At 38.4% G+C, this 12,106-nt stretch overlaps 1 pseudogene; it reads right to left on the bottom strand.

The window, feature by feature from the left end:
* Nucleotides 1-802: 802 nt before the first annotated feature.
* On the bottom strand, nucleotides 803-1,820 carry LOC149997323 (succinyl-CoA:3-ketoacid coenzyme A transferase 1, mitochondrial pseudogene; annotated as a pseudogene).
* Between the last annotated feature and the right edge of the window lie 10,286 nt (nucleotides 1,821-12,106).

Genomic DNA, 12,106 nt, shown 5'->3' on the forward strand with positions numbered 1-12,106 from the left:
GCCGTTGAGTCAGTCCGGGAAATTGCCTTTCCCCTTAACCCTTTTCCCCCTACCTTTGTTCCCTCAATAAACCAGTTATCTGTTCCCACAGCAGTCTCTGGGCGACTTCTCAGAGCAGGGCTGCCCTGACACCGAGACTGGAAACAGTATAAGATCTCAGCCCACACGTATGTACCTGTGGACCCTGAGTGAAAAGACACCTACTATAAGGGGCTCCTGGTGGCTAACTGGGCTCAAATTTAAATAAACAAACAACAACAAACAAAAACAGAGCCTAGCAGCCGTAATCACCTGCCTGCACTGTGTTTCTGCCATCTGAGCAACTCTTATAAAGGAGTTCCTGGGACCCTATGTCAACAAATAGGACCTAGGCTTTCCCCAAGCAATCGCAGCTGTACGATTCTATCCCCATCAGCTACTTCACTGACCAGAGTGGCTCCTTTATGACCAATTAGGACCGTGCCTGTTGGGCCAAACTGCAAGAATTTGGAGTCCTCATTCTCATGAGGACAGAACAATCAGGGACCAGGGGTGGGGATCTAAATCAGCTCCCCTCTGGCCCTGGGAGTGCACTTACGCTTTCCACCGAAGACTGACAAATGCCTCTTCCCTGCTGAGCTGAAACACTGAAGATGTCTCGCCAGAGCAGAGTGGCACAGACCAGTGAGGAGCAAGACAGAGCTGTTAGCAGAAGAGGTGCCTGCCCCTCGCCCACCTGGCCCAGGGCTGCCTCATAGTCATGCTATTTTCACAGCTGTTTTGTATCACAATTGAGAAGTTCTGCACTGAATAGCTTCCTTCTTTACCTCACCCCAAACTGGGGATTCATATGGCATGGAATTGGTGCCCATGACCTTTGATTGACATAGTGATGGTATAGAAATGTGAAATATGAGAAAAAGATGGGAGTTACAAACGTCAAAGGCTTTGGACTGTCATTCAGTGGAACAGATATGGCAGACACGCCGTCCTCAAGTCCCGGAGCTGCCCCGCCTGATGATCTGTTCCCTCACGCTATCTCCAGGTTTTTCAGCTTTGGTTTTTACAGCTGCCTCTTTCCGGATTGATAAACACTCAATTCTTTCCTCATATTTCTCTCCCTTTATAAGGCGATGTGCATTAAAAAATCTTAGGAATATGGTGGTCTTCTGGAGAAAATGATCCAAAAATCCATGATTTCTTCAACCTCTACCACCGTGGTTTCTGCAGCTTCACACATGGGCAAGTTGAAATTCCACGCACTTCTCCTGAGAATCACGTTTCCTGCATGGTCCGTCTTCCAGGCTTTCACCAAGGCCGTCCCTGGTAATCGCTTCCTCCAAAATTAAACGCTGACCATTAAACTCTCTCACCTCTCTGGGCTTACTGGCAGTAGCCATGCTGCTGTCCGCGTTGTATTTGATGGGGGCCCCTCCTCCGTGCACCAGCGTCCCGTAGCCTGTGCTGGTGGAAAGCATAGGCACCCCAGCCCTGCCAGCAGGAATCCTCTCTGCCAGTGTGCCTTGAGGTATCAGCTCTACTTCTAATTTACTAGCTAAGTACTGTCGTTCAAATTCTGCATTTTCTCCCACATATGAGGAGACCATGCATTTTATGTGCTTGGATTGAAGTTAAAGGCCCAGGCCAGAGTTGTCAACCTCTGCGTTATTGCTGATGGCTGTGAGCCCTTTGACCCCGGCCTTTAGTAAAGCTCCGATAAGATTCTCTGGAATTCCATGTAACCCAAAATCAGCAACCAGGATCTTGAAGCCATCAGATATATCTGTTACAGCTTCCACTGGATCCGTATAAAATTTAGTATGGCGATGCATGCTGGTGGAAAAGTAGACAGGATGGAAGCATTAGAAGTATGTATAACCAGTGCAGGTGCTAAGGTATTAACTCCTTTGATAACAAACAACAGCTTCTCATTGATATGCTGCTGGAACAAGAGAGAGTCAACAAGGGGTAGCTCTGATGAAAATAACTGACAACAGGAGACCCACAGAAGGACAACATGTAGCATGGATTGTGGTCTCAAACAAACCCAGTGAATGTACCAGAGCCATCATTACAGAACAGACGCTATGGGACATGATAAAATTGTAAAGTAATCGGCTACAAGCAAATTGACATGCCCTGCCCTGATTGGTTCCATTCCTCATTGTCACATGACTTGATCTTTTCCAGGGGCCTCTTAATGTTGACCAGCAATTTTATACAAAATCTATCCCCTATCACTGGCTATTTTTTCATAATTGAATATGAAAATGAAATAATATAAATAAACTTCAATATACTTTATTTATACATAATGTATTGAAATAAAACTTTGTACATACCTTCTATATAACTTATAATAACTTTTTTTGGGTATGATAAACTGTATAGCATTATCCTTACATGCAATGGTACACAACGGGTTTTGCAAATATATCTGGTTTCACTGCACTTTCCTTTGAAGAGCATACTCTACATGTTCTAGTGGGATTCTTCTTTATGCCAGTGACTATTTTTTCTAAAATGTGATCTTTTAGTTTTCCTGAAGGCCTGGAAGGTGAATCTTTGTAAGGAGCTCTTTTGGAGGTACCAGAAGAAGTGCCAGGTTCTGTGCTACATTCATTTGAATCATTCATTACCCACTCCTAGCAACTTTGAGTAGAAATTTTTAGTATCCCATATTATTTTGTGGATCATTTAGTTCAACAGTTACACCAGAAATACTTGTATAATTCTCTAAGGTTGGTGTAATGTAATTTTCTGTCCACTCTTCTTCAAAATCACTTTCACTATCACACTCTATCACATTCCTTTTTTTGTCATTTTGGTAGTCTAATATCAGATCCATAACCATCTTCCAACAGACTATCATCTTTCGCATCACTAATATATGCTTCAAAGTCACTCAGACAATCAGAAAAAGCATCTGCATATAATTTATTGAAAAATTCTTCACCGTCACAATGCACCATATTTGAAACTTTTGCAATATTAAAATTGTGATAAAACCTGGACTATCTAGAAAAATGCTTTTTAATGATGAAGTAAACACGATCAAACATAATTAAGAAAACTTTTACAAAATCCTATGTTACTCACAGTTTTAAGAATTGTATACACTAATGTAAGTGCAAACACAAATTAACTTGTTATCGGCCAAAAATGTTTGGGCTTGAAAACACAAGTTTTTTCATGGTCAGTCAACAATGTGTTAAAAGCTATAGAACAAAAACCAGAAATGTCATGCAGGGCCTTAGATCCACCCAACACTTTCAAAGACTCCTTTTTAAGTAAAAACTCTTTCATTTTGCACCTAGCCTTAAGTTTCTAACTATCTCACTTGGAAAGAAAGCAAAACTTTTAAGACCTAATTAGTTTTCATTAATATTATTAAAAGGACATTGATCAGCTTCATTTTCTGGGCATATATTAATAGAAACTTCAGTCTTGGTTGTAAAATGGCTTTCAAACTGGCTTTGATCATATGAAAGTAGCTCATTTCAATTTTTCAAACCATCTACATGGGTCAAATAATTAATATTATTTGAAACTGGCCACTTAGAGATATAAAATCCTGTCATAAAGATACCACAGGTACAAAAAAGAAATGATAGAAATGACTCTAATAAATTCAGACACTTATTTTTCTGCTTCTGTCCTCTGGATGGAAAACTTCAGTAGGCCAGGACATTCTTCTTTTCAGTGTAGATATGGCTGACAGAAATGTGGTCCCAAAGGCTATCATGGACTATATTTTAAATCTTTTCTGTATATGAAACAGAAAAAGAGTAAGGTTGGCTTTCAGGTGTAATACTTGAACCATCAATCATTGCTTCTCTCCCTGACACTTCCCTGCCGTCCATAATTAGAGGCCAAACTCACTGACATTTCTCTCTCAAAGCTGTTAGATCTGAAAGGGGGGGGGGGGGCCGGGGGTCCTTTTTCACTAACTTAGTTTTCCCTAAAGTAAAAGCAGAGGTTTTGGAGCAACGGGCTTCCTGATTTTAGCTTATACGTTATATATCACGTAAGGCAGCGAGCTTTAACTGGTGAGCTGTGGGAGGCATGCTGTTGTGCTAAAAGGATCTTCAGAACACGCAATCCCTCAATGCCTGGCTCTTTAGTCAGGGCCACTGGCCTCCGTCCCCTTAGATTACTGAATTAAAAAGTGACAACAGCCAGCACAATAGCAGTTTGGTGTGAATCAATCAAAAGTATACCTACTTTTTGTCAGATTGGCAAAAAAATATGTTTTGGGTGTGCTGTAGAATATTCATAATTACTTTATGTGTGCTATGAGATGAAAAAAGTTGAATATCACTAATGTAAGTAACCAATTTTGATAAACTTTTATTTAGTCATGTTGAATAGTACAAATGTTCCTTTGATTCATGGTACTTAAGCAGGGGCAGATGTAGTATCTAGAGCTTGATATGACTTTAAATTTATTTTCCAGAATGAGAAAATAATATATCAATGGAGGAAAAATCTGTACATAAAATGATACATAAGTTGCTTTTATTTTACATGGACTATTTACCCTGACAGGTGCAGTTCAGTTGGTTGGGACTCATTCTGCAAAGTAAAAGACCACCAGTTCAATTCTGGATCAGGGCATGTGCTTGGGTTGTGGGTTCAGTGCCCACGTATGAGTGTAGTGTTGAATATGGTCAGGGATGCTGAGATTAAGTCCAGCAAGCAGGGTGAGTGGCCAACTATGTACAGAGGACTGTGGCTTGCTCAGGCCATCAGCAATTGTTCACAGCCCTTCGTTTCTTTTGTTGGGTTGCAGAAAAAAATTTTTTTAAAAGTAAAACTAAATAGAAACTAAAAAGGCTTACATGGTAATAAACATTCTTTCCACTAAAAGGAATAAACATTAACCTATAGAGCTACAGATCTAAAAGGCTTACGTGATCCCACTAAGAGGGATAAACATTAACCTATAGAGCTACAGAGCAAAGTGGTAAATCACAAAGGTCCAAAGGTCTGTTCCACATCTGATATAGTCGCTAGGGGAGAGGAGACACTGATTTTCAAGCTTCTTTGTTCTTAGAGACTTGTAAACCAGCCCCCAAGAATCATGTGCGAGTAAGGGTCCAAGGGTCTGCACCACATTCGATGTTATCACTATGGGAAAGGAGACTTAGGTCTTCAGCCCTCTTTTTCCCTTGATTCTGTGACTTAGCCACCAGGAGCCGCGTGCAGCCGCTGGCATCGGCAAGACTCGCTTGCAAGTTCTTGCAAGCTGAGGTCACAGGACACCTGGGCAGGGGGGCCTGCTTGCAGGCCCCCTGGCAGAGGGCTTGTGACTTTCGCCTACATATGAGAGGCAACCAATCAAAGTGTCTCTCTCACATTGATATTCCTCTCCCTCTCTTTTACCTCCCTTCCCCTCTCTCTAAAAATAAATAAATTAAAATTTAAAAAATATATGCTATCTGTGATGTTTTTCATAACCACAAACAAACATGTATAAAACTTTGCTGCAATCTGTTTTCTCTATATAGCTTCCACAATGTGTTAAGGGTGCTCAATACATGTGTTAATTTGGCGTTTTCATTACAGAGGGTGTTATGTCCAAGAACACATGAGAAGAGAGTCCTGCTTCTGAGTTCAGAAAATTAGATAATACTCTAAGAGAAGGAGTCAGAGTTTCCAGGATCCAAGCGTAAGTAGCCTGATCAGTAATGACCATGAGACCATTTCTAGATAGAGTCTGAAATTGTTCAATGATGGACAGGAATAAGACCATTTAATTTATTTAAAAAATTTTGGATTTACTGATTTGAGAGAGACAGACAGACAGGGAGATGTTGATTTGTTGTTCCATTTGTTTGTGCTCATTGGTTGATTCTTGTATGTGCCATGACAGGAGACTGAACTGACAGCCTTGGCATATCGGGACAATGTTCTGACCAACTGAGCTATCCAGCCAGGGCTTGTCCAATGTTTTTGCTATTCATAGAGAAGCCAAAACTCCATAAAAGTCAACAGGAAAACAGGTGGGGCATTTTGGGTGCCACAGTGTTTTTTTTTTTTTAATGGGCTCACACATAAACTTACTAAATTTTTTTCATGATTCCAAATAATAGTGAAATTATTACCACTAGGAAGGGTTGTCCAGAGGTCAAAACGAAAACAAATCTATTTCTCTCTGACTACAGAGATATTTCTTCTGATATTGAGACTAAAATTACTCATCTGTCAGAGGAAACAAACCTATTAGGTTATGCTTTGATCGAGACCAATAGATTGAGGAAAGCAACAAATATGTAGTAATACTTTACTTATCTAAAGATATTTATCTAATGACTTAAACTTTTCAGGAATACCAAGAAATTGAGTGTAAGGACAACTTTAAGATATCAATACAAATGTCACAATATCTCTTCATTAAAGTTTATTTCCTTACCTGTCCACGTTGATTTTTTTCTTAGTTCTACATCATTCTATTGCTAAAGAAATAATTTTAGCAAAACTGAAGGAATTTAGAGTGAAGGAAGCAAATTTAAAAGGGGAGACAGGTCATGAAAGAACTGGTAGAAAAAACCCAAGGACAGAATGTTGAGCAATTCAGTGCAGGAGGAAGGCTCTGCGTGGGCGTCTCCCTGAGGTGGGGCTTGTGAGCAAGGCCACCTGTTCAGCAATAGCTGCGGGGCTCTATTTTTAAATTGGAGCCCAGGTAGCCACTGGGAGCTCTTTCCAACAGGTACTTTTATTCTTGGAGCTGATACCTTTATATGATGTAACTTCTTCATTCAAGAGAAACTAATAAAATTGGCTAGATATCAGAATCTCAAATACTAGAAATACAGATGTCTCTTTGGGCTCTAATAAAATATAATTTATTCAGTTCTATCTTTTGAGTAGAGGATGATGTTTAGTTTTTCATGGGATTCAAATACTGTGGGGATGGGATATTCCTGTGTTTGTTACTTTATCCAAAGCAAATGTTACAAAACCTCTATGAATTTCATAGTAACAAAATCTTTGTTAATTTCAAATCTGTGATTACACAATGGCATAGATGGAAAAGCATCTTATTTGTAGTCAGAAGTACAGTCTAAAAATACTTGATGTAAATTATCAGTCACTTTTTTTCATTTTTTACATTTATAAAATAATTTCTGAATTTACTTTGTATTACTCCAAGCATCCTCCAAACAGCAGGCATCCTTACCCTGGGGGCATACACTGGGAAGTGGATGAATGTATTTAGTAAATAAATACATCTTTAAAAACATATGCAATACGTGATCAGTTTTTCATAACCACAAACAAACATGTATAAAACTTTGCTGCAATCTATTTTCTCTATATAGCTTCCACAATGTGTTAAGGGTGCTCAATACATGTGCTGATTTGGCGTCTTCATTACAGAAGGCGTTATCTCCAAGAACACATGAGAAGAGAGTCATGCTTCTGAGTTCAGAAAATCTGATAATGCTCTAAGAGAAGGAGTTAGAGTTTCCAGGATACAGCACTTCTTTTATGACCTGCTGAGTTGATATTCACTTCAGACATTTACCTTCAAAACCCGAATGCTGGTATAATCGTAACAACCACTTTTATATATTGTACTTGTTCCTTCATTATTGGGTTTGTTCCTTGGTCTCATCACGAACACTCTCGACTAGAATACTTAAAAAGTTATAATTGGAGAAGCAGAGGGTTCAGGAGATTCTTAGGGTTCCTACGGTGACTTTGGGAGAATTATCACAAGTTGGGTGCATATTAGAAGCTATGAATAAAATGACATTATGATTTAGGTTTAAGAAGGAGCTGTATTGGGAATTATGTCAACTCTGTTTTTTTTCACTGTTAGGGGGAGCTATTGCAGTGACCTTCCCAGACAAGCACGGGGAGCAACACGAGGGTGACGTCATTGCGTGCTGGCACTATAACCACGCATGTTGACCATTTTGCATATTTATATTCTCACAAATTTCTCTTTTTTGTACTGTCTCATAATTTTAAAAATTTATTTATTTTATTGCTGTTCTATTACAGTTGTTCCAATTTTTACCCCATTGCTCTCCACTGCCCTGCCCACCTCCCCACCCCGCTCCCCCTGTCAGGCCCCACTCTGTGGTCCATGTCCGTGGGTCATTTATACAATGATGGTTAACAACTCAGCAACTTAAATTTGACAGTTTGGTGTTTCAATGGACAGTTGAGCCTTTTACTAGACACAGTTTAACTAGAAAAAACAATCCACATAAGAAAAATATTTCATTTAAATTAATGTAACAGGACAAGGGGGCATTGAATTTTGGGCTTTGTGAAAATTGCTTGGCTCATTGGAGGTTCTGATAAGAAATACTAAAAGTGAAATGTAAATAATGGGATATCAAATCAGGGAGATAAAGTCATCCAGTGTAATATCAAAATAAAGTAAATACATTAGTTACATGTAAAATTCACAATTACCTTTCTCCAGGCTTACCTTTCAGAACAATTGGCCTGTTTTGCAATATATGTTTTTTCAGTAACTTAAAAATAAATGCATACAGTCTCAAAACAAATAAGTACAATAACATAGCGATTAGAGCTTTAATACCACCCTGGAGCCAGTCTACCCAGGATCAAATCTTGGCCTTGTAATTTACATCTGTGTGACCTCAGACAAATTATATCATCAGTGACTCAAAGTTCTCATCTGTAAAGCCTATCTCATACAATTTGTTTAGTTAAGAGAGATTATTTAGAACCCCCCGATACATATGGAATGTTCTGTGTTTGATATTAGTAATATAACATCTTGAAGAAGAGACAATTAGAGTATTTAAGTAGAATCAACCCAGGCATCATATAACATTTCTTTTATGACCTACTGGGTTGATATTCACTTCAGACATTTACCTTAAAAAACTAGATATTGATATTATTTGCAAATGTTAGCAAACACTTTCATATATTATACTTGTCCTTTCATTATCACAAAATCATTATTATATGAATTGTTAAAGGGACTTATTTAAGAAAAAGAAGATCAAAACTATGAACAATAAAATGGCAATAAATACGTATCTATCAACAATTGAATCTAAAGAACAAACTAAGCAAACAAGAACAGAGACAGAATCAGGGATATGGAGAATGTTTGATGGTTGCCAGATGGAGGTGGAGTGTGGGGAATGGGTGAAGAGGTGAGGGGATTAAGAAGTACAAATTGGTGGTCACAGAGCAGCCGTGGGGATGATTCAGAGATAAAAGCCTATAGTTGCAATTATTAAAAATTAAACTTTTAATTTAACTATAGATTCATGTGTAATTATAAAACTACTTCACAGAGATTCCATATATCTTTTACAAGGTGGGGCAAAAGTAGCTTTACAGTTGTGAGTATGGAAAATAAAACAAGAATCTTTAGTTAAATTAAAAGTTTAATTTTGAATAATTGCAACTATAGGCTTTTATTTCTGAAACAGAAAAAGCATTTTAAAGATTTTTTAAAATTATATTCTCCTTGAAACTGAAATCTTAAGATATTACCTATTTAGCTTCATTTTATCATTATCTTGAATTTATTTTAAATGTATGGTTTTGGTGTAATAAACATTTTACACATTAGAGCAACTTTCTTGAGCTTTGGTGTGTCTTTAATACATACTGTTATGGGGCATCCTTTTGTGCATTTTGCTCCTACCTGGATTAATTTCTCCCCCCAAGAGAGCCACTCGGCATACCAAACGATTCCCAAGGTTCAAATGAGCCCACTAGACGTGCATGTGTTAAATGCTTTTTTTGTCCCACATTGGTTCACACTGATGAAAATAAAGTTACATTCGAGCACCTTAGACTCAGTATTCAGAACCGAAGAGTTGACCACGTGTTCCTAATCCCCACACACGTGTCCAACTTGGTCACCTGTGACATGCAATGTTGCCGCGTCCAACACTGCCTTAAGCGCCTTCCTTCCCTGACCTCTCCCACTGCGTCTGCATCGAGATGCCTCTTTTAGTTACTGTGGATCTAATACAGATCACCAGAAGCCTCTCTCCAATCCTCTCCCTTCTCCAAAGCACCCACACTCTTCCTTCCCATGGAGCATTCATTTGAGTGAGTCTTCTACCAGCTTTATAGCAACTAGAGCTTCAGACAATCCTGAGCATAAAGAAAAAGAGGAAGACCAAGATTTCGAAATACTCCATTTCTGGGCTCCCTAAAGGCCTAGGAACTCCATCATTTACATCATCTACACTTAAAAAAATGTGTGTGTGTGCATTTGAATACATATATACACACATACATACATGGATAAAATATGTATTATATATATGAACTTGGAATACATGCATGTCTGTGTATATGTATGTATGTATTTTAACACAGCATGAAGAATATGTTTTCAATCTGTGCTTTACTTGGACTTTTCTTGTTTATTTTCTATTTTTTATTTAGATTAAACCTACATTTTCATATAAAACTCAGTCAAGATTGTGTTACTTACCAAAGCTATTAAAATCAATACTTATTTAACAGGAGTACAGATAAGCCCAAAGGAGAGTGATAACTTCAGTGCAGCGGTGGGCTTCATTAACTTATGATGAGCTGATCTGTTCTGTGCCCACATTTATGTATCTGGCTGGATGCTCCACAAGAACTGGGACCACATCTGCACAGTTCAGTGCTGTATCCCCAGCGCAAACGCAGAGCCCAGTGCATTGTAGGTGTGCGTTTTAATGCTTCTTACGTGGGCATATGAAAAAGAAAAAACAATGAGAGTGACCAGCCTCCAGACAGCAGCAGAGGTGTGTGGGAGGTGGGAAAGGAAGGACCGAGGAAGTGGAACCCTGTGTCGGGAGCTGGTAACAGAGCCTCAGAGAACGGATCTGTACCCCATGGGCTGCTCTCTGACTTCTGATAAGAGAGGGTCTCAGGAAAATCTGACAGAAACTCAGGGGCACAGCAGCCATTCTTTTCTGCAGAGCAGTGTATCCTCCAACCAGGAGGGAGGAGGAGGCTGCGGGAGAGGGTCAGTGGGCAGAGCCAGATCCTCCTGGAGAGCCCCAGAAATCCTTAAGGGGATTTCCCAGGAGGTGAATCCCTGCATTAGTTTGTGGAAGCACAAGCAGATTAAAACTATTTTATTTTGTTCATTAGATTTCACATGTAAGTGAAATTGCATGGTATTTGTTGTTCTCTGATGGTCACTCCAATAAATTTAAAAAAAAAAAACAAAAAACCCCTACCTATTTAAATAAATCATTAGTGGTTTTAAAATCTTAGAGTTAGAACTCTGCCAGTACAGTCAACCCCATCCATGGTGAAATACCTTTTAAGACATTTCTGGCAAATGGTCACTCAGTTTTTTCCTGGGTGTTTCTAGCCATGGTCACTTGGAGGAAGGGCCATCTCCAATTCAGATTGCAGGTATGAATCTGACAAAGAATACTTTCACCAGACTCTAATCAGTCACCCAGAAAACCCACAAACCTGTTAAAATGTTGCAAAGAAGTAAAAAGTAATTGCTTTTATTTTACAACCTATGAATTTCTATGAGGGAGCAGGACTATACTAATGCAAAGTGCACAACACTCGTACTTTAAATACTTTACAAAGAAGCAGTTCACTTAAGCAGCCAACAGGTTGTGCTGATGACTCAGTAATATTGTTTAAGCCAAAACTCATACACACATACGCACACACACATATATACATATACACAGATATGAGTTTTGCTTAAGATTATATTTTGCATTTACTTATGCTCATAAAATGTATAGCACTGATTCTTATATAACACCTCATATAAAAATTTAAACTCATTATTAAAATGAACATTTTAAAAAGATACTATTTAGAGAAAATTTAAATTAAACAGGTTGAATATATTCATTTTGTAAAACTTATTGGGCACTTCCTATGTGTTGTCGTGAAGAAATAATGAATAAGATATGACAATCCCAATATAAATAATACACAAGTTATTCCAACATGAAAAATATTACTAGTCTGTTAGCATGTTTTTAAAAATTGCTTTGTTTACTGCTCTATTCCCAACATTTGGAATACAGTAGGAGTACAATAAGTAGTTCTTTTTTTTTTTTTGAATTTATTTTTTTAACAATTTTATTTACTTACTTTTAGAGAGATGGGAAAGGAGAAAGAGAGGGAGAGA

The sequence above is a fragment of the Furipterus horrens genome, unplaced genomic scaffold (genome assembly GCF_987537825.1).
Source record: "Furipterus horrens unplaced genomic scaffold, mFurHor1.1.pri manual_scaffold_11, whole genome shotgun sequence".
NCBI classification, from domain to species: Eukaryota; Metazoa; Chordata; class Mammalia; order Chiroptera; family Furipteridae; genus Furipterus; species Furipterus horrens.